General features: G+C 46.3%; 1 protein-coding gene across 1 annotated transcript in view; it reads right to left on the bottom strand.

The window, feature by feature from the left end:
- LOC134396428 (zinc finger protein 664-like) overlaps positions 1-16,496 on the bottom strand; it is a 151,611-nt gene extending 135,115 nt beyond the window's left edge. The window contains exon 1 of the mRNA XM_063122930.1: positions 16,487-16,496. The gene's annotated coding sequence lies outside the window, so the exon portion shown is untranslated. The remainder of the gene's footprint in view (positions 1-16,486) is intronic.
- Positions 16,497-26,680: the final 10,184 nt, after the last annotated feature.

Genomic DNA, 26,680 nt, shown 5'->3' with positions numbered 1-26,680 from the left:
CCCCCCCTTTACCTTCTGTACTTCAAAGCGATTCAGTATTTGGGAGGAGGTGGGCACAGGGGGTGCGGCGTCCATGGCTTCGTCATTGCTTTTGTGTGTGTGCAAATAATCACTAATTCTTCGATTTCTGGAGTTATGCAGCTGCAAGGCCTTGCTTGCTTGCTCTGTCCTGGCTGGAGTTGGCCTGGAGGAGCTTCTGAATAACTCATGGAAAGAGCAGCACTCACGAAAACAGCAGCAACAACAACAATGCATTTATGCTATTGCAGGGTGTATATATATATCTTCTCCAGTTCCTGAAGCCACAGTAACAAGGTGAGCTCCGTCCTCTTTGACTCTAAGGCTGCAACCTTCTATGGGAGAAAATCCAACTGAGCCCACTTTATTGATTTATTTATGTTTATTGAAAGCTCAAATATAAAGCAAGTGTATGATGAGTTCAATGAATTCAAAGCGAAAACAAGATCAGGATCTCACAGAAAAACAGCTCAGTTCTATCAACATTACATTGATCTAATTAACAACTACACATTCTTCAGCAGAGCCTATAGGACAAGTAACCTTGAAATGTATATGGATGCCATGGAGAAAATGATTCCAGCTTTTTTCCCAGGAAAGAGGCTGAACTATACTCGATGGATGACAGTGTACCTCCCGAAACTTCTCAACCTAGTAACCGAATCCACTGAAGTCATATATGCACTTCAAGGAGGTCTAGGCATAAAGCGCTCTAGTAACTCATTCTCTAGGGTACCCGTTGACATGGCACTACAGCAGATTGTAAATGCTGATGCTGCTTCAAGGTTCACAGGCATCACGGCATTTGCAAACTCAGAATCTGCTAGAGCAGTGGTTCTCAACCTTCCTAATGCCGTGACCCTTTAATACAGTTCCTCATGTTGTGGTGACCCCCAACCATAAAATTATTTTCATTCTTCTCTACACGATCCATTGTCATGGGATGGTTTGCTAATGAAACTAATACATCACAATAGCTTTAATAATACAAAAGATGATACATGACATAGTTCAGTCAATACAGTTTCCTAAGACCATCGGAAATATGTGTTTTCCAATGGTCTTAGGCGACCCCTGTGAAAGGGTCATTCGACCCCCAAAGGGGTCCCGACCCACAGGTTGAGAATCGCTGTGCTAGAGCCTGATGGATGATCAAAAGGTCATTGAAAAGCGAGGTAGTGAGCAGCTTACCTGAAAGCAGTGGAATACAAAAGCTCCAGATTCGAAACATGATTTGCAACAAGGACGCATTGAAAATGATCACAGAGATATTGAAAAAATAATTTCAAACCTGAATAGTTTTTTAAACCCATTTCAAGACTTGGATCCTCAGACGCCTCTAAGGGACATTTCAACTGGACAGACCAATGAAAAAGTCACACTGGATCTTCTTTCATTTTATCCTAAAGGGCAAGAAACTGCTGAAAAGTTCAAAAAAATGTATGTGCAAGATCCAAAGAATGTTGAAAAGCCCATGCCCCAAACTGCATATTCTGTTGCTTCAAGTAACCTGAAAACCGAACGAAAGAAACTAGAGGTTGCCAAATGCACTTTAGACGCTTTTGGTAAAGTAATTCATATGGCAACTGTTCAAAAAAGTGATGTGAAAAAAGTCATTGAGTATCCTCGAACTACTGTGCCATTCTCTCTTGCTCAGATTGGTGGATTAATAAATAAAACAGACAAAAGTAAGTTGATGCACAGGCTAGAAAAGTACCAGAATTTAAACGAGGAGCATGCTATAACTACAGGTCAACCTCACATAGATGTGGCTGTATATGATGCAATGTTCGTGTTGCACACTTTGAAGTTCCTGGAAACTTAGAGCTCTTGCACGTAAATTACTGGAGCACATTACTAGTAGTACACCAGCTAAGGAAGTGCACCTGGTGTTTGACACTTATGGCTATCAAAGTATAAAAAATTGTGAACATGAACGGCGAACAACTGTACCAACTACTGACATCAAAGTAACAGGCGCAGATCAGAAGACCCCCAAAAAGGCAGTTGATGCACTTTGGAACGAACAGTTTAAAACACCCCTTACATCTTTCCTATACAATGAGTGGAAAAATCAGAAATATGCTTCACTTCTGGCAGGCAAAAATCTCTTTGTCAGAGCAGAGACTATGTGTTACAAATACACCAGCAAGGATGTCAGTGTTGAGGCAACAGAGGTGCCTGATCTTGCTTGCCATCATCAAGAGGCAGACACAAGGATTATTTGGCACATCCAACATACATCACCTGGTAGTAATGAGGCAAAGAATACCCTGGTTAGAGCAAATGACACTGGTGTGTTGGTTTTGTTGATTTACCATCAAAAGCACTTCCTAAACTCTCAGGTTTGGTTTGATTGTGGCGTGTCTTCCAACTGCAGCAGAAAGACGATGAATGTAACTTGTATCACAGAGGAGCTTGGACATGATCTGGTGGAGGCCTTGTCTGGCTACCCCGCTTTTACAGGGTCTGATTTCACAGCTGCATTTGCAAGACAGGGAAAAGTTAAACCCTTTGAAATCATGAAAAAGAATCATGAATTCCAAGAAATTCTCAGCCAGCTAGGAGAGTCATTAACTTTAACCAAAGAAAAGACAGCTGGGTTGAAGGAATTTGTCTGTGCCATCTACGGCCACCCTAGATACTCCTCTGTGAGTGAAGCAAGACACCGACTATTTATGAAGAAAACAACACCTAAGATCCAGTCTAAGGCATTCTCCAAAGTTAAAGGGATGGACCCAACAATGCTGCCTCCATCTAACCCTGCTTTGATCCAAAAGATTAAAAGAAGCAATTCAGTTTCATGGCTGTGGAAATAAACAGATTGTAGAAAACCTGACAACGTCCTTGATCCTGCTAAACATGACTGGCACTTGGAAAATGACAAATCTTGATGAAATAGTTAAGAGCAGAGACACCACACTGACAACAAAGGTCCGCATAGTTAAAGCAATGGTATTCCCCGTAGGAACCTATGGCTGCGAGAGCTGGACCATAAGGAAAGCTGAGCGAAGGAAGATAGACGCTTTTGAACTGTGGTGTTGGAGGAAAATTCTGAGAGTGCCTTGGGCTGCAAGAAGATCAAACCAGTCCATACTCCAGGAAATAAAGCCAGACTGCTCACTTGAGGGAATGGTATTAAAGGCAAAACTGAAGTACTTTGGCCACATAATGAGAAGACAGGATACCCTGGAGAAGAGGCTGATGCTAGGGAAAGTGGAAGGCAAAAGGAAGAGGGGCCGACCAAGGGCAAGATGGATGGATATATTCTGGAGGTGACAGACTTGACCTTGGGGGAGCTAGGGGTGGCGACAGCTGACAGAAAGCTCTGGCGTGGGCTGGTCCATGAAGTCACGAAGAGTCGGAAGCGACTGAATGAATAAACAACAACAAACCACATAAAATGGTACAATGGTCCAACACTCCCTGAAAATCTTATTTATTTATTTATTTTATTTATTTATTACATTTTTATACCGCCCAATAGCCGAAGCTCTCTGGGCGGTTCACAAAAATTAAAACCACAAAAAACATCCAACAGGTTAAAAACACAATTAGGAAATACAGTATAAAAAGCGCAACCAGGATAAAACCACACAGCAAAGTTGATTATAAGATTAAAATACAGAGTTAAAACAGTAAAATTTAAATTTAAGTGAAAATTAATTGTTAAAATACTGAGTGAATAAAAAGGTCTTCAGCTGGACGAAAGGAGTACAGTGTAGGCGCCAGGCGGACCTCTCTGGGGAGCTCATTCCACAACCGGGGTGCCACAGCGGAGAAAGCCCTCCTCCTAGTAGCCTCCTGCCTCACTTCCTTTGGCAGGGGCTCACGGAGAAGGGCCCCTGTAGATAATCTTAAGGTCCGGGCAGGTACATATGGGAGGAGGCGTTCCTTCAGATAACCTGGCCCCAAACTGTTTAGGGCTTTAAATGTCAATACCAGCACTTTGAATCGGGCCCGGACCTGGCGTAATGTGATCTCACCAGCCAGTCTCTGTTAGTAAACGGGCTGCCCTGTTTTGTACCAGCTGAAGCTTCCGGACCGTTTTCAAAGGCAGCCTCACGTATAACGCATTGCAGTAATCCAAACGATTATCTAGATCCATTTTAATCGGGTTTCAGGCCTGGTTTTGGAACGGAAACTGCCTTGGTCGCCCTGTGGGATGACCTCTGTCGGGAGAGAGACAGGGGGAGTGCGACCCCGTTGGTTCTCCTGGATCTCTCAGCGGCCTTCGATACCATCGACCATGGTATCCTTCTGGATAGGTTGTCTGAGCTGGGAGTTGGAGGCACTGCGTTGCAGTGGTTCCGCTCCTACTTGGATGGCCGATTCCAGAAGGTGGTGCTGGGGGATTATTGCTCTGTGCCGTGGCTCCTAAGCCACGGGGTTCCACAGGGCTCTATCCTATCCCCTATGCTGTTTAACATTTACATGAAGCCGCTGGGGGAGGTTCTCCGGAGATGTGGGCTGAGGTGTCATCAATATGCGGATGATACCCAGCTCTACCTTTCCTTTTCATCAAACCCAGGTGAGGCAGTGACTGTTCTGAACCAGTGCCTGGGCACGGTAATGGACTGGATGAGGGCTAACAAATTGAGACTCAATCCAGACAAGACGGAGGTACTGTTAGCGGGTGGTTCATCTGTCCGGCGAGGTGATGTTTGCCCTGTCCTGGACGGGGTTGCACTCTCCCTAAAGGATCGGGTCCGTAGTTTGGGGGTGCTCTTGGATCCAGAACTGTCACTTGAGGCACAGGTGCACTCAGTGGCAAAGAGCACCTTTTATCAGCTTAGGTTGATATACCAACTACGCCCTTATCTGGACAGAGATAGCCTAGCTACAGTTATCCATGCTCTGATAACCTCTCGTTTGGATTACTGCAATGCGTTATACGTGGGGCTGCCTTTGAAAACGGTCCGGAAGCTTCAGCTGGTACAAAACAGGGCAGCACGGTTACTAACGGGGACTGGCTGGCGAGATCACATTACGCCAGTCCTTTTCCAGCTTCATTGGCTGCCACTCCAGGTCCGGGCCCGATTCAAAGTGCTGATATTGACATTTAAAGCCCTAAACGGTTTGGGGCCATGTTATCTGAAGGAACGCCTCCTCCCATATGTACCTGCCTGGACCTTAAGATCATCTACATGGGCCCTTCTCCGTGAGCCCCTGCCAAGGGAAGTGAGGCAGGTGGCTACTAGGAGGAGGGCTTTCTCCGCTGTGGCACCCCGGTTGTGGAATGAGCTCCCCAGAGAGGTCCGCCTGGCGCCTACACTGTACTCCTTTCGTCGCCAGCTGAAGACCTTTTTATTCACTCAGTATTTTAACACTTAATTTTAACTTAAATTTAAATTTTACTGTTTTAACTCTGTATTTTAATCTTATATCAACTTTGCTGTGTGGTTTTATCCTGGTTGTGCTTTTTATACTGTATTTCGTAATTGTGTTTTAACCTGTTGGATGTTTTTTGTGGTTTTAATTTTTGTGAACCGCCCAGAGAGCTTCTGCTATTGGGCGGTATAAAAATGTAATAAATAAATAAATAAATAAATAAATTTCTCACACAATCACTCTTGAACTTTATTATCAGTATCTATATAAATAAAAATGAAAAAGACCGTTCGTTACTGTCGTTATATCTCCGAAAGTTCTTCACCGATTGCTTTGAAATTTTGACACAGCGTTGCGTTCGAATACACGAGCGTTGTTATGTAACTATGTTCTATATGGGGTCAAAGGTTTGTCTTAAAATCGAAGAAATAGGCCTCCTCAAAACCAGTCCTGCTGATCATTGTGACATCACCAACCAGTAGGCCAATCCGCTGCCTCTGCCTCCTCTCCTATTTGCATGTACTCTCGCAATTGGCTGAGTGAATATAGATGTCACACCTGTGACAGTTACACGTTCAGAAGAAAGGTAACTGCCAGGAGTTTCCACTAACCTCCCCAATGTAAAACCCCCCCTTTTTTAAAAACCAAACAAATTGCTTTACTTCATCCAAATAATGCCTCGCAGAAGATCACACTTAGGTCGTCGTACTCGTGGAGCGGAAGCACTGCGACGAGAAATTGCAAATCAGACTCAGGAAGAACGGGCTTCAGCAAATGAGAAAAAAAGAAAAAAAAATGGCTCAAATACGTGCCAAGGAATCAACCAAGCAACGTTCAGCCAGACTTGAGGATGCACGGTTGCGAGCACGGCAATCGCGTTCTACAGCTTCAGATCTGCTTTGTTCTCAACATAATGAACGCGAAAGGCTGAGAGGGGCTGAAAGACGTCAACGAGAAACAGCACATCAGCGTCAAACACGACTCCGTGGTAAACAATCACACGATTACAATCGCTTTGCATTCCGGTACAACCCAGCTGATGATTATAGTTTGAGGTGGCATGTTCTCATCGGCACTGTGACTGAAGTGTGTCCTTATTGCAAGGCTCTTAAATTTAATGGAGAAACAAAAGGAATGTGTTGCGCTGCTGGAAAAATTAAACTGCCTCAACTTGGAGAACCACCAGAGCCATTACAAACTTTGCTTGCCGGATATACCGCAGAATCAAAGCATTTCCTATCTAACATCAGGAAATACAACTCATGCTTCCAAATGACGTCGTTCGGCGCAGAAATCATCACAGCTCCATTTATGCCAACTTTCAAAGTCAAAGGACAAATTTATCATAAAGCCGGCTCCTTCCTTCCGTTTCAAGATAGTCAACATAAATTCCTACAAATGTATTTCATTGGTGATGGCAATGATGAATTGAATGCTCGCTGCGGAATTTATACCGGCATAAAAAGGTCCATTGTTTCAAAACTGCAACAGCTACTTCACGAAAAAAACAATTTAGTACATTTGTTCAAAACAGCAATTGACATGATGCCATCTGATACACACAAGATTGTTATTCATGCTGACAAAACGCCTGCTGGAGAACATGTGCGAAGACTCAATGCTCCAACTATAGACGAAGTGGCAATTGTTATAGTCGGAGATCAATCTTGACAGGACCTTTCAAAGGTGAAGATGTCCTCATTCCTCGCATTCCTATGATTCCAACAGATATGCCATTTCAATTTAAGAGATTGCAATTCCCCATTCGATTGGCGTTTGGAATCACCATCAACAAAGCTCAGGGCCAATCTTTAGAATTGTGCGGTTTAGATCTAGACACAGATTGGTTCTCACATGGACAATTATATGTTGCGTGTTCTAGAGTCGGCAAACCAGACAATCTCTATATCTACACAGACAATGGAACAACTAAAAATATTGTATATCCACAAGCATTGTGAAATTAAACGTATTAGAAACATCCGCTTTGTCTTTTCTTTCTTTTCAATTTAACCAGACTGAGCCACAGCAACGTGTGGCAGGGTACAACTAGTTGATTAATATACTTCCACTACGTGCACACCACACCCTAAAGACACCACTCACTACACTGACCCTCAAATTTCCCAGAACTTAAGTACCATAAACACAGAGAGCTCTACAGACTCTAAGAGTCCCTAACCAGTCTCCCTGGAAAGGTTTTCCCTGAAAAGAACAAGAACAAGAACTCTCCATCCCCTCCGTCCTTCCCTTATATATCACTCTTCCCCCTCCCAAGACATTCTAACTCCGCCCACTCAGGCCAACATTCTACAAACCAGACTTACACACTGCAGACACACATTTGGAATTGACTTATGGGGTGTAACGCCACAGTCTCCTCCTCCGAGCAGTGGTACAGTCCTAGCAGCAGGAAAGGATTATGATTTGGAGCACTAACACTGGTGTGCTGACACTGGAAACGTCTGCGTCCCACAGACTCTGGGAGTTTCTCCCTGTCCTTCCGGCTGCTTCTTGGAGCGTGAGATGCCCCTGTTCTGCTCCTCTTTTAGCTCGTTTACGGGCCCCAATCCAGAAGTACTTGTGTGCCCATCTGTGAAAGACCCAGCTGTGAGGGAGCTGGGATGCCACTCTTGCCTAAGTCCTATCTTGATCATAGAATCATAGAATAGCAGAGTTGGAAGGGGCCTAAAAGGCCATCCAGTCCAACCTCCTGCTCAATGCAGGAATCCGCCCTGAAGCATCCCTGACAGACGTTGTTCAGCTGCCTCTTGAAGGCCTCTAGTGTGGGAGAGCCCACAACCTCCCTAGGTAACTGGTTCCACCGTCGCACTGCTCTAACAGTCAGGACATTTTTCCTGCTGTCCAGCCGGAATCTGGCTTCCTGTCACTTGAGCCCGTTATTCCGTGTCCTGCACTCTGGGAGGATCGAGAAGAGATCCTGGCCCTCCTCTGTGTGACAGTTTATCTCCTGCCTTTCTGCCTGAGGAGCGCAATGGGGCCAGCGGGGCCCTTAAAAGTAGCAGGACATGGAAACAGAAGCACGGAAAGGGCAGATTAAGAATTTATTTATTTATTTATTTAATTACATTTATATACCGCCCCACAGCCGAAGATCTCTGGGCGGTTTACAACATTTAAGGTGAACCCAGATGTTCTTCCTTTTTGCCTGGATTTCACACGTTTTAGCTGCAATCTTACACACACTTACCTGGGAGTAAGTTCCATTGAACTCAGAGGGACCTTTTACAACTTGATGCTGTTTGGACTTTATACTGTTATACTGTTAGTTTTACCCTACCATGCGCCTGTTTACCCTACCCAGTGCGTGTTTGCATTCTCTTCCCCTCCTTATCGCTCTACTATGATTTTAATAGAATGTAAGCCTATGCGGCAGGGTCTTGCTATTTACTGTTTTACGCTGTACAGCACCATGTACATTGATGGTGCTATATAAATAAATAATAATAATAATAATAATAATAATAATAATAATAATAATAATAGTAATAATAATAATAATAATAAGTAGAAACGCCCAGGATTGCACTGTTAGCATTCTTAAGTTTTTATTCTTCATTTATACAGTTTGTGAGTTGCCCTGTGGCCAAAGCTCTCCGTGTGACAGACACTCTCAACGCCCAGAATAAAGCACAGCCACCTGGAAGACGGTGATGGTGACGCTCCATTTAAGCCCAGGGCGTTTCAGCTGATGACACCCCCACCCCCACCAACACCCCCTTTCTCTACAGCAAGGAAATCATTAGGTGGGCACTTTTGTAATTTCCCCCGCCCACAGTAATTCCGGTCGTCATCTCTTCGGCCTGCTGTGCGTTGTTGCCCTTCAGTTTCTCCATGGCCCCTTCTTGCATTTATCGCGTCTGCCGGCGCCACTGTGATGCCTGGGGGTGGGTGGGGGGCACGCTCCAATTCCTCTCTGGCTCAGCCTTCCAAGGGCGCTTCCTCTGAGCAGCTGGAAGGGGTCACGGCAGGGCCTGTTTGGGGAGCAGATGAACAACATCAGCCATCAAAGAACATCAAAGGCAAGCTTCCGACGACCTGAAAGCTGTTCCACGCAAACACAAATTGCATTTATTTATTGGGTTTGGACCCTGCCTTCCTACCAGAAAATGGCCCTCCGGGCGGGTGACAGGCACGACTAAAACAATTAAGAAAAACACACACATATATATATATATATATATATATATATATATATATATATATAGTAACTATTGCAGTATAAAAGCGTACTGTCAGGGATGCTTTAGGGTGGATTCCTGCATTGAGCAGGGGTTGGACTCGATGGGTGCTTGTGTGTCCCTTCCAACTCTGCTATGGTTCTACGATTCTAGCCTGACCTCAGGATCTCTCAAGGAGCCTCATCACCTGTACGAAGCTCCCCAGAATCAGAGCTCCAGGGGGAAGCCCGTTCCAGCAGCCTTCCTTCCAAGTGAGGCTCCGTGGGCCTTGTCTCTTCCAGACTTTTAGAAGGCCGTCACAGGATATTTTTGCCTCCAGAGCACCTTTGGGGCTGCAGGTGGGTTCCAGCATGCTGCTACTACTTAAAGGTGGTTATAGGGATTTTTTATTTATTTATTTTTTAAACCGAGGGTGAGTTTCCTGTTGCTTTATTTAGTTCGGTCGTTTCATATTTTTCCTTTTACTGCAATCTGCCTTGTGAAAGGCTGAAGGCCGGGAAACGGATACTAAAGACCACCTCCTCGCTCCACTTGTCAACTCCCTTCGTTAAGTTCTGATTACTAATTATTTATTATTATATTGATTTCTATCCCGCCTTTTGCCCAAAGCTCTGAATAGAAATATACAAAAGTTTAAAAATGTTTTAAATATGTTCCAATATTAACACCTGTAAGATCACTTACTGGGGGCCCCTCCCTGGCTGTGGTTATCCCGTGGGGGCTGTCACCCGTGCGATGCCTGGAGGCGGAGTCCCAGCGGCCCCTGAGGATGGCGCTTTGTGACCCAAGAACCCTGGACTCTGTAAACGCCTCCTATACCTCGCCATAATCTCCTCTTTTGCGATACGGATTTCCTCTGCCATCAATTGGTAATATCCTCTCTAGAAAGAAAAAAATATTGAGATTACGTTGCAGAATGCATCAAAAATAAAGTAGCAAAGATGACTGGGATTATTATTACTATTATTATTTATTTATATAGCACCATCAATGTACATGGTGCTGTACAGAGTAAAACAATAAAATAGCAAAACCCTGCCGCATAGGCTTACATTCTAATAGAATCATAATAAGACAATAAGAAGAGGAAGAGAAGGCACCAAACAGGCACAGGGTAGAGTGCTATTTATGCTATTTTGGGCTGCATTAATAGAAGTATAGCTTCCAAATCACGTGAGGTACTGGTTCCTCTCTATTCGGCCCTGGTTAGGCCTCATCTAGAGTATTGCGTCCATTTCTGGGCTCCACAATTCAAGAAGGACGCAGACAAGCTGGAGCGTGTTCAGAGGAGGACAACCATGATGATCAGGAGGTCTGGAAACAAAGCCCTACGCAGAGAGACTGAAACAACTGGGCATCTTTAGCCTGGAGAAGAGAAGATTGAGGGGAGACATGATAGCACTCTTCAAATACTTAAAAGATTGTCACACAGAGGAGGGCCAGGATCTCTTCTCGATTCTCCCAGAGTGCAGGACACGGAATAACGGGCTCAAGTTAAAGGAAGCCAGATTCCGGCTGGACATCAGGAAAAACTTCCTGACTGTTAGAGCAGTGCGACAGTGGAATCAGCTACCTAGGGAGGTTGTGGGCTCTCCCACACTAGAGGCATTCAAGAGGCAGCTGGACAACCATCTGTCAGGGATGCTTTAGGGTGGATTCCTGCATCGAGCAGGGGGTTGGACTCGATGGCCTTGTAGGCCCCTTCCAACTCTGCTATTCTATGATTCTATGATTCTATGAGTAAAACTAACAGTATAAAAGGCAGGACAAAATCAAGTTTTAAAAGCTTTAGAAAAAAAAAGTTTTTAGCTGAGCTTTAAAAGCTGCGCTTGAACTTGTAGTTCTCAAATGTTCTGGAAGGGCGTTCCAGGCGTAAGGGGCAGCAGAAGAAAATGGACGGAGCCGAGCAAGGGAAGGAGAGACCCTTGGGCAGGTGAGAAACATGGCATTAGAGGAGCGAAGAGCACGAGCAGGGCAATAGTGTGAGATGAGAGTTTGAACCAGTCACCTCATCAGTGGAGGCCTGGAAACCAGAGCACCTGTGTTGCGGCGACAACTGTGACGTTTCCTGAAACCAGGCCGGGACGCAGGACCCAGGCCAAAGGAGCAAAGCAGCCAGCGAGGGGTGACACAGACAGAGTGTCACGGCGGTAAAAGCAGGAGCCGATCCCACTTTCCCACCCAGGCACAGAAAACGCAACGAAGTGTGGTGTTTAACGCATTTCTACAATGACAAAGCAGAAGAGGCAAAAGCGGAGATGTCCGCTTTCATTACTTTATGCAGGAGCTCCTGCGGGTGGCTTCTTGATAATCCCAGAGTGCAGGACACGGAATAACGGGCTCAAGAGACAGGAAGCCAGATTCCGGCTGGACATCAGGAAAAACTTCCTGACTGTTAGAGCAGTACGACAATGGAACCAGTGTCCTAGGGAGGTTGTGGGCTCTCTCCCACTGGAGGCCTTCAAGAGGCAGCTGGACAGCCCTCTGTTAGGTGTGCTTTGAGGTGGATTCCTGCAAATGAGCAGGGGTTGGACTCAATGCCCTTCCAACTCTACTATTCTATGATTCTATGTTTCTTGTTCCTGCGGGCAAGAAGCCTTCTAAGAAGTCACTGACTTGTTGAATAAAAAAGGGCAAAACACTCAAGGTTGCAGGAACTAAGTATTCATTCCTGTCGATCACCCCGGCTGTGGAATGAGCTCCCTAAGGAGATTCGCTTGGCACCTACATTGTATGCTTTCAGATGCCAGGTGAAGACCTTTTTATTCTCCCAGCATTTTAACAGTCTATAAATAAATTTTAACTTGGTGTTTTAAATTTGTAATTTTGCATTGCTGCTGTTTTTATCTGGTTGAGCTTTATATTGTATTTTATAGTATGGTTTTATACTGTTGTTTTATACTTTGAATGTTTTTAATTTCTGTGAACCGCACAGAGAGCTCTGCGGTATAGAAATGTAATAAATAAATAAATACTAGACCGGTTTGTGTTTTATTTCAGCCAGCGAGCCCAGTTGTCACAGTGAGAACCTGGCCTTGTTGAACCCTCTAAGGTCCAGTTCATACTGAGGACTTGGGGCAAGCGAGATCCAACAGATTTGGACCAAGCAGGAGTCTGGTTTCCCAGAAAGACAGGAAATTGTACAGCACCATTGAGAGCTCCAAGCGATGCTGGGGCTGGAATCTAGGAAAGACTACTTAGAATCATAGAATCACAGAATCGCAGAGTTGGAAGGGGCCTACAAGGCCATCGAGTCCAACCCCCTGCTCAATGCAGGAATCCACCCTAAAGCATTCCTGACAGATGGTTGTCTAGCTGCCTCTTTGAAGGCCTCTAGTGTGGGAGAGCCCACAACCTCCCTAGGTAGCTGATTCCACCGTCGCACTGCTCTAACAGTCAGGAAGTTTTTCCTGATGTCCAGCTGGAATCTGGAACCTGGCTTCCTTTAACTTGAGCCCATTATTCCATGTCCTGCACTCTGGGAGGATCGAGAAGAGATCCTGGCCCTCCTCTGTGTGACAACCTTTTAAGTATTTGAAGAGTGCTATCATGTCTCCCCTCAATCTTCTCTTCTCTAGGCTAAAGATGCCCAGTTCTTTCAGTCTCTCTTCATAGGGCTTTGTTCCCAGACCCCTGATCATCCTGGTAGCCCTCCTCTGAACACGCTCCAGCTTGTCTGCATCCTTCTTGAATTGTGGAGCCCAGAACTGGACGCAATACTCTAGATGAGGCTTAACCAGGGCCGAATAGAGAGGAACCAGGACCTCACGTGATTTGGAAGCTATACTTCTATTAATGCAGCCCAAAATAGCTTTGGCCTTTCTTGCAGCCCTATCGCACTGTTGGCTCATATTCAGCTTGCGATCTACAACAATTCCAAGATCCTTCTCATTTGTAGTATTGCTGAGCCAAGTATCCCCCATCTTGTAACTGTGCCTTTGGTTTCTATTTCCTAAATGTAGAACTTGGCATTTATCCCTATTAAATTTCATCCTGTTGTTTTCAGCCCAGCACTCCAGCCTATCAAGATCCCTTTGAAGTTTGTTTCTGTCTTCCAGGGTATTAGTTCGAGAAGGTTCCATTGATAAGTACTTTTTGAGTCCAATTCTGTAGCGAACTGTGAATCCACTTAATAGTTGTTCCATCTAGCCCACTTTTAGCTAGTTTCTTAATCAGAATATCATTGGGCACTTTGTCAAAAGCTTTGCTGAAGTCAAGGTATATTTCATCCACAGCATTCCCACAGTCCACAAGGGAGGTTACCCAATCAAACAATGAGATCAGATTAGTCTGGCAGGACTTATTCCTGACAAATCCATGCTGGCTTCTAGTAATCACTGCATTGATTTCAAGGTGTTTACAGATTGACTTCTTTATAATCTGCTCCAGAATTTTCCCAGGGATGGATGTCAGACTGACTGGTCTGTAGTTCCCAGGTTCCTCCTTTCCCCCCTTTTTGAAGATAGGGACAACGTTAGCCCTCCTCCAGTCTAGCGGCACCTCACCCGTCTTCCATGATTTTGCAAAGATAATAGACAAAGGTTCTGAGAGTTCTTCCGCTAGCTCCTTCATTACTCTAGAATGCAGTTCATCAGGCCCTGGAGATTTGAACTCATTCAAGGAAATTAGGTGTTCTTTGACCATTTGTTTATCAATCTCAAACTGTAATCCTGCCCCCTCAACTTCTGCTTCACTTTCTCCAGGGGGATCAAAGACCCGCTTTTGGGAGAAGACTGAAGCAAAGTAGGAATTGAGCACTTCAGCCTTTTCTTTGTCGTCTGTTATCAATTTGCCATCCTCATTAAGCAGTTGAACCACCATTTCTTTCCTCTGTCTTTTACTACTCACGTATCTGAAGAAAGCCTTTTTATTGCTTTTAGCATCCCTCGCTAATCTCAGCGCATTCACAGCTTTAGCCTTCCTGACGCCATTTCGGCACTTCTGTGCCACCTGTCTGTACTCTTCTTTTGTAGCCTGGCCTTCCTTCCACTTCCTATATGCATCCTTTTTTGTTTTCAGGTGATCTCTAAGCTTTTTGTGGAGCCACATTGGTTTCCTCTGTTGTCTTCTATCTTTTCTCCTTGTTGGAATTGTTTGTAACTGTGCCTTTAAAATTTCCTTTTTTAAATACTCCCACCCATCCTGCACTCCTTTTCTCATTAGGCTCACTTCCTAAAATCCAGAGTACGTGTATGGCTACACTCAACTTTTGTCTCCTTCATAATCAAGAATTCAAGTATGACATGGTCACTTTCCCCCAGAGTTCCCGTAACTGCCACTTTATTCACTAAGTCATCCCTGTTGGTCAATATCAAGTCAAGGATTGCCGATCCTGTAGTTCCTTCCTCCACTTTCTCTCTCTCTCTCTCTCACTGAACCATTAACTCAGGAGGCTTGCCCCCTGAGGCTGAGGGGTCCTTGGTCCTGGACCATGACGTTTTGCTAGGAAGCAAAGCAATGTGGACTGTAAGCACTGGAGCGCACCTAAAGCAGAGACGTTGGCGGAAATGTTGCGTTACACAGTAGTTCATAAGATCAAGTGTTTTCGGGACAGAACATACCCGGCTGTAAGCAGATCTGTACAAATTTTCTTCTAGTTTCCTAGCGTGAGCCGCTAGTTTCTGGTATATGTGGTGTTTCCCTGGTTCTCCAGTAGCAAGTAGCCAGATGGCGCTCACACTACAAAAAGAATAGAAATACTTCTAGAACATCTAGATGTTATCTCCATATCTACCAACTCCAGCCCTTAAGAAACCCAAAGAGAGCCACATATTTGAAAGACCACGAAAAGGTGGGGGAGGGGGGAGAGAGGAATAAAAAATGCGAAATTTGAGAGAATATGAGATTGTTTTCTTCATGAGGTATCTTCTCACCCAGTGAAGACGACCCCAATTCTTCCTTCCGCCTCCCACGAAGACCCACAATACGAGGAACAGCTCTGCATTTCAAGGCCCAATCCCATCATAAGCTGGGCCCACCCAGGACTGTGACTTACAAGTTGTGCGCCATGGCACTGCGCTCCTCTTGAGTGACGCTTTGACGCCAGCTCCATGGTGTCACAGTCGGCATCGAGCCACCGAGATTCCCTTCATGGCCTGGATTTGTGCGACGACCACTCGTCAAGGGGCTGAAGGAAAGGCAATGGCAGAAGCTCTTGATTGCATTCCCACTCCCTCCGGCCTTTGAACATCCCTCCTTATGGTTAACAGAGGTTACGCAAGTAGCTGACTGTAACGGTGCAGGTATTGAAATTAAATGACATTATTTTGGTGAAGGGAAAATAAAAGCCAAGAATGGGGGAGTCATTTGAGAACGGGGGATATGAAAGGACGGTGAGGAAAAGGCCTTCCTTGAGAGTTGTCTTTCCTAGAAGACATAAATACTCCACAAACCTTCGAGCAGACCTTACCCTGCTGCGCTCAGTGGCGTCCAAAGAGAGGTTCCTGGGATCCCGGCGGCTTCTTCATCTTTTTCTACCATGGCCAGAGCCAGCCGATTTCCTTCTGTGGAACAAATCAGTTCATGCGTGGCATTGCCAATATTAGCATATATATACTGCGGGATGAATCAAGCAAGAGGGATAATGCGTAAATTAAGCACTTATAACTGGGGAAGCCAGAGAAATCCACAACAGTTTTGGATTTCATAGAATCTGACCGGTGGATTCTGCAATGGGCTTCACCTTCTCCGGGTTGCACAGACTCTGCACACTTATGAACTGGGTGGTTTTTATTTTTACTTTTGGGAAGGTGTAAATTCACACATTTACTCTTGGGCATAGAATCATAGCAGAGTTGGAAGGGGCCCCTAAGGTCATCAAGTCCAACCCCCTGCTCAGTGCAGGAATGCACCTCAAAGCATCCCTGGCAGATCTCCGGGGCTCCTCCCGCGGGGCAAACGCGGCGCCCTCGTCCGCCCCCCCCCCTTGGCCCCACATGCCACGGGGCGGGGGGCTCCCCTCCTTCCTTTCGCTCCCCGCCTCCCAGCCTTGGTCCTGCCCAGGAGGGCCGCCTCCATCCTCGGAGGCTTTCCTGCCTGCCTCCCGGCCACGTGCGCGGGGCTTCGCGCCGGCCGGCCCAGCCGCCGCCGCCTGGTCCGCCCCCACCTCCAGAGGCGCCAGGAAGGGCGCGCCGCGGGGCCCGAGTGAGACCCCCCCTCCCCATTAAGTGGCAAGGGGCAGGCGCCCGGGCTCCGGGACCCCACGCGGCACCTGCTCGAGGCGCCCTTTTTCGGAGGAACCGGGAGGGGAGCCGCGCTTGTCAATCCTGGCCGGGGTTGGGGGGGGCGTCCCGAGTGAAGCGCCCCCCCCCAGCCTCCCCTCCGGGGTCTGGCCGTACCTGGCCGCGTGGCTTCCTCCCACCGCCCGCGCGCCCCCGGCTCCGCCCGTCCGAGACGGGAAAGTCCAGCTCTTGCTCCGCCGGCCTCGCGCTCCTCTCGTAGCGGGACAGGCTGGGAAAAGAGGGCTCTGGGGAGGGGGGGGGAGGCGGGCCGGGAGGAGGGAGGGGCTTGCCCGCCCCGCCAGAAAGAGGGGGAGGAGGGGCTGCTGCGGCCCCTTCCTGGAAGAAGGCAAAACCTCCTTCCCCGGGACCCAGAAGAGGCCCTCCGGATCTCACATGACTTTCAAAGAAGACACCCACAAAACCACCGCCCAGTCACCGAGCCCATCTGCCGCCACGGGTCCGCCGCGTGTGGCCGCAGACGCGGCACAGGAATGTGGGTCTCAGGCAGGCGAATCCTCTTGACTTCATATAATTTGGAAAAAGCCTCTCTGGTGCGGTTCAGGAGGCAGAAAATGCGACATCCTTCAAGCACCTCCTGAACACGTGTCTTTTTAGACAAGCTTCCCCAGTTCCCCTCAATTGGGGCCCATTGAGACATACTATATACCACTTTCATACTGCTACATGCTGCTTGGTGTGGCTCCTGCCTTTTATATGTCGCTTTCATAGTGGAATATCCTGCTTGGTGTAGATGAGCCCCATGACTCTCTGTTTCTGGAGTGGTTGCGGAGTCGTCCCTCTTCCCTACCAGGTATGGGGAATTTCCCTAACGCCAGGGAAGCCCCCCCCCCCCCAAACACCATCACCAAACACCCCCGTGCCCAAGGAATGAACTACAAAATAAAACCATAGATTTGGAGTTTCATGGCACCGTCGTAGTACAAAAACATGACTATGGGGCACAATTCAGTGTGGATCATGGGAATTTTTTGCATTGGGTTCCCTGCGCAGAACTCACCTTTGCCCAGCGGTTGCACAAAACGTGCCTGATTCGGATGCACCAAAGTCCAACAATGAGACACTTGCGAGGGATCTCCGTCAAGGCGTTGGGTTCCCAAACCTCACCTGTTACATCACTTGGGCATGTCCAGTTGCTCTTGAGCTGCGGCCACAGGAAGGAACTGGCCCACCTGAGTGTAACCCTTCCCTTATATGGGAGTGTTTGGACAGCTAGCCGGGGATTGATTGGTCAGTTTCAAACTGACCTCTGGTGTTGTCCTGGCAGTTAACCAGCAATGTGGATTCAACAGGATTAACTTCGTCTGGCAAGAAAGAGGTTTGGAAGTCACCTACGTGCCGCTTACACGGGGGTAAATGGAGTTTTCACTGAGGGGCGTCTGGCTACTCCCTTTCCCTGCCTTGTTGAGCCCATTTGCCTTTTCCAGGTGTCCTGGGGGGGGGCTTCTGGTGGGGTGTCCAAAGGGGGTGCATGTGCTTGCGTGTGCATGTGTGCTTGCGTGTACGAATGCATGTCTGGACATGTTTCTGCATGTCACGGGAAATGGGCACTCTAGTTCATGGGTTCTCAACAAGGGGGGAATTCTCCCCCAGGGGGAATTTTAGGGTTCCAGGGGGGCGGGGGGAATTGGGACCACTATTCAGCAAAGTATGATGTCCTGTAAATTATGTCTGAATATTAAAAAAAAAAAAAACTAATTTTATTCAAGTTTTAAATTAAAATCTATCAACGTTTTCTATTGCTATGAAATTTGTAAAAACTCTAGTATAAAAACAATCCAAATAAATGTTTATGTACTAATATAGAAAAATAAATAAAAGATTTTCATTACTATATGCATATTATTTGGAATGCACCTTTTGAGTGCATATCTCAGGAAAGGGCAAAATTATATCTGGAAGGGGGAGGCAAGTGTTCAAGATGCAGTTCCATGTGGGTCCACTGGATTTTAATATAATGTCCCCACAAATGCACCATTACATCGCAGGTCACATCCATGCCCAGAGAGCAAATTATTACAATTATATTGGAAGCCAGATTCCAGCTGGACATCAGAAAAAACTTCCTGACTGTTAGAGCAGTACGGCAATGGAATCAGTGACCTAGGGAGGTTGTGGGCTCTCCCACACTAGAGGCCTTCAAGAGGCAGCTGGACAACCATCTGTCAGGGATGCTTTACGGTATATTCCTGCATTGAGCAGGGGGTTGGACTCAATGGCCTTGTAGGCCCCTTCCAACTCTACTATTCTAGGATTCTATGAGGATCCATTCCGCATGTACCTGTTGTTGTTGGTCATTCTGTGGGAACACCTTTGCTCCAATTGATTCATGTCTTTTAGAGGCCAGGGAGTATAGGATGACATTATGGGTCTGAGGCATGCATAATTATGATTCCCCTGGGTTTTTATGGGGATGCCTCCGGAAATGCCACCAGATCACAGATCACTCTTTCTGCACTCTGAGCATTTAAAGGCTTCTCCCCTTTGTGAGTTCTTTGATGTGAGTCAAGGTAGGAGCGTCGACTGAAGCTCTTTCTGCACTCTGCGCATTTATAGGGCTTCTCCCCTGTGTGAATTAATTCATGTTGTTTAAGGCTTCTGCCATCAGTGAAACTCTTTTCACTCTCTAAGCATTTATAGGGCTTCTCTGCTCTATGAACCCTTTCATGTGAGTTAAGGTGTGAGGTCTGACTGAAGCTCTTTCCACACTCTGAGCATTTGTAGGGCTTCTTCCCTGTGTGAATTCTTCGATGAGAGTAAAGGCTGGAGCTCCAACTAAAGCTTCTTCCACACTCTGAGCACTTAAAGGGCTTCTCCATGGTGTGAATTCTCTAATGGTTTCTAAGTTGTGTGTTTAAAGTGAATCTTTTCCCACACTCCAAGCATTTATAGGGTTCTTCTCCTGTGTGAATTCTTAGATGTCGTTTAAGGATGGAGCTCTGACTGAAGCTCGTTCCTCAAGCAGAGCTTTTCCACTCTTTCACTCCATTCTGAAGAATTATTTCATTTCCTTCAAAACATTCTTGCTGTATTGGCTGTATTGGCATTTATAGGGTTCCTCTTGTTAGAAATATGGCAGGTTCTTGTCCCTGACCTTAGGTACGAAAGACGAGCGTAGAAAAACACTGCAGAGGACACCACGTATCAGTATACTGAGGTGCGACTCGAACAGGGTCGGACCCTGATCGGAGCTTGCACACCACTTTTATTCACATAGGGTCAGCTGACAATGAAAAAAGGGGAGTGGAATGAAGGGGGTGGGATGAAGGGGGTGGGATACACAAAGAAAAAGGGGAGTGGAATACATTTACACAACCTGTGTGAGAGGAGTGGGATACATTTACACAACCTGTGTGAGAGGAGTGGGATACATTTCTAAACAGGATACCTTTACCTAGTCCCATCCCCCTTCCCTGCCATTCCACATCTCTCTGGAATGTGTGAGTCAGCTACTTCCTCTCGCAGGGTCTACAGAAAGCACAAAGGGCAGCTTAGAGTTCAATTAACCCCTTCATTTCTTACACCTCTCCTGTGTGAATTATTTGATGTTTTTAAGGCTTCCGCCAGCAGTGAAACTCTTTCCACAGACTGTGCATTCATAAGGCTTCTCTCCTGTGTGAATTCTTTGATGCAAGTTAAACTGGATACTCCAACTGAAGCTCTTTCCACATTCTAAGCATTTAAAGGCCTTCTCCCCTGTGTGAATTGTTTCATGCAACTTAAGTTGGTAACTCCAAATGAAGCTTCTTCCACATTCCACCCGGACCCTAAAGTCATCTTCAGGGGTCCTTCTCTGCGAGCCCCTGGTATTTATTTATTTATTTATTACATTTCTATACCGCCCAATAGCCGGAGCTCTCTGGGCGGTTCACAAAAATTAAAACCATTCAAAGTATAAAACAACAGTATAAAACCATAATATAAAATACAATATAGACGCTCAACCAGATAAAAACAGCACTTAGCGTCGCACTTTGAAGGAAGTGAGGCTAAAGGAAGTGAGGCAGGTGGCTACCAGGAGGAGGGCCTTCTCTGCTGTGGCACCTCGGCTGTGGAATGAGCTCCCTAAGGAGGTTCACTTGGCACCTACATTATATGCTTTTAGACACCAGGTGAAGACCTTTTTATTCTCCCAGCATTTTAACAGTCTATATTTTTTTTTAAACTTGGTGTTTTAAATTTGTAATTTTGCATTGCTGCTGTTTTTATCTGGTTGAGCTTTTATATTGTATTTTATATTATGGTTTTATACTGTTGTTTTATACTTTGAATGTTTTTAATTTTTGTGAACCGCCCAGGGAGCTCCAGTTATTGGGCGGTATAGAAATGTAATAAATAAATAAATAACTTTAATAAATAAATAAATAACTTCTGAGCATTTATATGGCTTTTCGCCTGTGTGAATTGTTTGATGTGACTTAAGGTTCTTGCTTTGACCAATACTCTTTCTGCATGCTGGGCATTTATAGGGCTTTTCCCCTGAATGAACTATTTGATGTCGTTTAAAGATGGAGCTGCAACTGAAGCTCTTTCCATACTCTGAGCATTTATAGGGCTTCTCTCCTGTGTGGATTCTTTGATGTTGTTTTAGGTGGATGCTCTGATTGAAGCTCTTCCCACATTCTGAGCATTTAAAGGGCTTCTCACCTGTGTGAATTCTTAGATGCACTTTAAGGTGTCTGCCATCATTGAAATTCTTTCCACACTCTGAGCATTTAAAAGGCTTCTCCCCTGTGCCATTTGTTTGGTGCAGCTTAAGGCTTCTACCATCAGTGAAACACTTTCCACATTTTAAGCATTTGTAGGGCTTCTCCCCTGTGTGAATTCTCTGATGTAATTTAAGGTTCTTGTTTTGACTGAAGCTCTTTCCACACTCTGAGCATTAAAGGGCTTCTCTCCTGTGTGAATTCTTTGATGAAGTTTAAGGCTTTGGCAATGACTGAAGGTCTTTTCGCACTCTGAGCATTTATACGGCTTTTCTCCTGTGTGCGATCTTTGATGTCGTTTAAAGTTGGAGCTGCAACTGAAGCATGTCCACGCTTTCTCTGTATTCTGACTAATTCTTTTGCTTCCTTCAAAATATTCTTTTAGTACTGGAAATTCATGGAAGTCGGCCTGTTCTAAAGAAATGGATTTATTCTGCCACTTCTGTTTATCTTCTGTTTTCCTTTTCTTCGCTATGCCTTTTTTATTGCTCTTCCTCCCATCAGCTGAAAGAATGAAAAGAGAAATTTTCCTCAATTCAGGAAACAAACCCGGAGGTTTGCTGTTCTGATTAACCAAGGGGAAAAATTACTTAGTATAGAGGCAACCCCTCAAAATATATTAAATAGCCCATGGCGATGAGAAGACCTGACTATCAGATGGTGTACAGAGCTTTTATCTGATACCAACATACATTTTTATCATACTGGTATATATGGGCTGAATATTACGACACAGACAGCTCACAGCAATAGGATCTGGAGCAACCCTGTCAATAGTCCTGGTCACCTCTCTATTCCAGACAGAGGCCAAGGCCTAAGAAGGAACACCGGATACAACTGCAGAGAACTCCTTAGGGAAACCCTGTGAATTCATCAGCTTCTAGGGGCAAATTCGGTCCTCCGCCTTTGCAGAGGTATCCTGAATGTCGAAATTGATCAGGTAATGACTTGTCAATGACCTGGGAGCCACCAAAACCATGAAATCCCGAGCTGCTGCAGACAAGGTGGCATCTGCATGGATGCTGGCAACCCCCTCTTAAAAGGGGGTTGGATAAAATCCTGGAAGAGGAGAAGGCCTGACGACTATGTGCTACCTCCAGTATTAGAGATAGTATGCCTATGTCCACCCGTTGGTGGGGAACATGGGTGGGAGGGTGCTGTTACACCTGTGCGCTGCTTGTGGATTTCTGGTCAACAGCTGGTTGGCCACTGTGTGAACAGAGTGCTGGACTAGCTGAACCCTGGGTCTGATCAGGGCTCTTCTGATGTTCTTTAAGTGTTAGGAATGTATTCTGGGAGGCCTCCTTGGATGAGGAGGAGGAGGAGGAGGAGGAAAGCACTCCTGCAGGAGAGGGAGTGTCTGCTCCCACAGTCGAGCCAGAGATGGGCTCACAGAGGGAGGAAAATCCCAGAACAGAGGAGGTGCCAGAGGCACAGGTTGACCAGGACCTGGCCTTACCTGGAGTTCCTAGGGAGGTGGAGGTAGAGCCGCCCAGTCCTCGGGAACACCGACGGCACAAGCGAGTGGCACAGTTGCAGTCAGTCAGAAGGAGTGTGCGCGTGCACAATCGGCAGGAGAGGAATGCGATGCTTAAATAGCAGGCTGATGTGATGAGGCACAGCTGGGGGAGTGGGCGGAGGTCATCTGCCTGGATTAGAAAAGGAGGAAGCGGGATGCCTTGCGCTTCCTGGCAGACACCTGGGATAATTCCTAGCAGCCAGCCAGTTCCATGCTCTGACTCTGCGTCACCAGACCTTGCTTCCTCCGTGTGGATCCAGCTCTCGACTTTGGCCTGATTGACATCGCTTCTCCATCCTGCTCCTGCCTCCCTGTGACCCCGGACCGGCTGACCACGATTCCTGGCTTCTGATCCAATTGGTTATCTTGGACTCGGACTTGACAACCCTTACTAAGCTCCTGTTCCAGATGCTGCTGACCTGAGCTCTCACACACCGAAGCTCTGAAACCTGACCCTGCTACTCGCTAATCTCATTGTTGTACTGGCTAAGAGATTTATTAGCCGGGTAATGGGAATTGCCTAATAAAACACTTAAAAGCAGATACCGCTTGTGGCTGCCTTCCTAACATTAAGTCATCACCTGTGGGAATCCCAACGCCCCACCAAGGACCACTTTCGTCAGCTTGGGCAGGGTGGCTGCTGGGCCTGGGGTGGATGGGACACCCACAGAGTCCCTGCCCTGCCTGTGAGTTCACAACACCAGGAACAGGTGTGTGAGGTGTATTGATCACTTATGGGTAGTTATGTGGCAGATAAAGGCAGACATCTGTTACCCAGAGGACCTGCTGCTCCCAGACTGTGGAATGGCCTGCTGGAGGAGACTCGGCAACTTAACAGTCTACTAGCATTCAAGAAAGCTATAAAGACTCATCTCTTCTGGCAGGCCTATCCAGGGGAAATTTTAAGATATTTAAAAATGTTTTTAGGATGTTTTTAACAATGTATATTATGTTTTAAGTGAGTATTATGTATTTTATCATTTATTATTGTTCCTCGCCTTGATCAAAGTGGGTGGCATGAAGATCACCTGATTTACCTGCGCCTCACCCTAATGCACAGTGGTCTCTTCCTGGCCGAGGACAACGTGCCAAAATGGCACCGCATACCACTCAGGAGACAAAAGAACCCCAAAATGCTGACTCATTTTATCCCCACTGCTCCTGCAGGAGGGGCGACTGGTTTTCAACCAATCCAGTTGAATCCCAGGGAAAGGAGCCTGGTTCCCACCCACTTAGCAAAGAGCCAACAGTGTGATGTGGCTGCAAAAGAAGCAAATGCTATTTGGGGCTGTGTTAATAGCAGTATAGCTTCCAAATCACGTGAGGTCCTGGTTCCTCTCTATTTGGCCCTGGTTAGGCCTCATCTAGAGTCTTGCGTCCAGTTCTGGGCTCCACCATTCAAGAAGGACGCAGACAAGCTGGAGCGTGTTCAGAGGAGGGCAACCAGGATGATCAGAGGTTTGGAAACAAAGCCCTATGAAGAGAGACTGAAACAATGGGGCATGTTTAGCCTGGAGAAGAGAAGACTTAGCGGAGACATGATAGCACTCTTCAAGGACTTGAAAGGTTGTCACACAGAGGAGGGCCGGGATCTCTTCTCAATCCCCCCAGAGTGCAGGACACTGAATAATGGGCACAAGTTACAGGAAGCCAGATTCCAGCTGGAAACCAGGACAAACTTCCTGACTGTTAGATAGGGTGACCATATGAAAAGGAGGACAGGGCCATTTGTATTTATGGAGAACATGGTGAAATTCCGTCTTCATCACAACAGTTAAAGCTGCAGGAGCTATACTGCAGCTATACTGTGACCAGATTTAAAAGAGGGCAGGGCACCTGCAGCTTTAACTGTGATGAAGAAGGTATTTCACCAGGTTCCCCATATATACAAATGACATCTGCTGAAATTCCCTTTTCAATACAACTGTTAAAGATACAGGAGCCCTGTCCTCCTTTTCATATGGTCACCTAACTGTTAGAGCAGTACTGTAATGGGAGTTGGGGTCCACCCATCATCCCTGCACGGTAGGCTCCTGGACCAAACATCCTTAATTCCCAGGCAGTCCCCTCCCTAGCCAAAGAAAGTGAGGCAGGTGGCTACCAGGAGCAGGGCCTTCTCCGCTGTGGCACCCCGGCTGTGGAATGAGCTCCCTAAGGAGGTTCGCTTGGCACCTACATTATATGCTTTTAGACGCCAGGTGAAGACCATGCTATTCTCCCAGCATCTTAACAGTCTAGAAATTTTAACTTGGTTGAGCGTTTATATTGTATTTTCTATTATGGTTTTATACTGTTATTTTATACTTTGAATGTTTTTAATTTTTGTGAACCGCCCAGAGAGCTCCAGTTATTGGGCGGTATAGAAACGTAATAAATAAATAAATAGCCCCGTCCTCAACTAGGACGAGCCAGATGTTCAGAGAATAAAGCACAAACACACTTTAGGGACCAAAGCAGGTTTATTAACACCACTAAGAACTAACATGTAAGGCTTTGGCCTGGCAGTAAAAGCTAAAGGGAAGAGGGAACAGAGGGAAGGGAGTTAAGGATAGGGGGCGAGGGAGGAGAGAGTGAAGGAGAAGTTTAGCAGCTAGCAATTAGCCCATACAGCCATCAGTCATTCTACCACCCAGCTGAGGCTGTGCCTGGCGGCGTTCTCCAAAGCACCCAAACACATTAAAACAGCGGTTCTCAACCTGTGGGTCGCAACCCCTTTGGGGGTCAAACGACCCTTTCACAGGGGTCACCTAAGACCATCGGAAAACACATATTTCCGATGGTCATTTATTTGTAATTAGAAATAAATATTTCACAATATATAATTACATATTGTTTTTGTGATTAATCACTATGCTTTCATAGAATCATAGAATAGCAGAGTTGGAAGGGGCCTACAAGGCCATCGAGTCCAACCCCCTGCTCAATGCAGGAATACACCCTAAAGCATCCCCAACAGATGCTTTAATTATGTTCAATTTGTAACAATGAAAATACATCCTGCATATCAGATATTTACATTCCGATTCATAACAGTAGCAAAATTACAGTTACGAAGTAGCAACGAAAATAATTTTATGGTTGGGGGTCACCACAACATGAGGAACTGTATTAAAGGGTCGCAGCATTAGGAAGGTTGAGAACCACTGCATTAAAACATGAAAGCTATCTAACTCTGCACAGCGCCCCTTGCTGCTCAGACCTGATCTTCCCCCTTGACACGCGTGTGGTCCACCAGGCAACGATGGACATCCCTGGACCCTGGACTTTTTATCCCTTTTTCAGCCACCCAGCCCCATGACCCTCGTCGACCAACCGGTGCCCTTCCTGGGCTTCTGGGGACCCCCTCCCAGCAGGAGTGAGACCCATTTCTTCTCAACATTCTTTCCCACAGCTGAAGTGAGTTAACTTCTGAGCAACTCTGATAACCCCCAGGTGCTACTGTGGGAATTGGAAGCGCCAGGTGAAGAACGGCCCAGCAACTCTAAGGGCAGCCCATAACAACCCATGTGGCGTCTGTCCCTGAACACACTGTTCTTCCAGAACACTCTTGCAAGGGAGGGCGCAGCCATTTTTGAAGTTCTTCCCAGAGGGTTTCACAGTTGCAGATTCCAGGGTGGCTAAAAGGGGGCTCCCCGGTGGGCTCCCCAGTGAGTTACCAAGATAAAC

The sequence above is a fragment of the Elgaria multicarinata genome, chromosome 3, assembly GCF_023053635.1.
Source record: "Elgaria multicarinata webbii isolate HBS135686 ecotype San Diego chromosome 3, rElgMul1.1.pri, whole genome shotgun sequence".
Classification (NCBI taxonomy): domain Eukaryota; kingdom Metazoa; phylum Chordata; class Lepidosauria; order Squamata; family Anguidae; genus Elgaria; species Elgaria multicarinata.
This window is presented reverse-complemented; position numbering and strand designations above follow the sequence as displayed.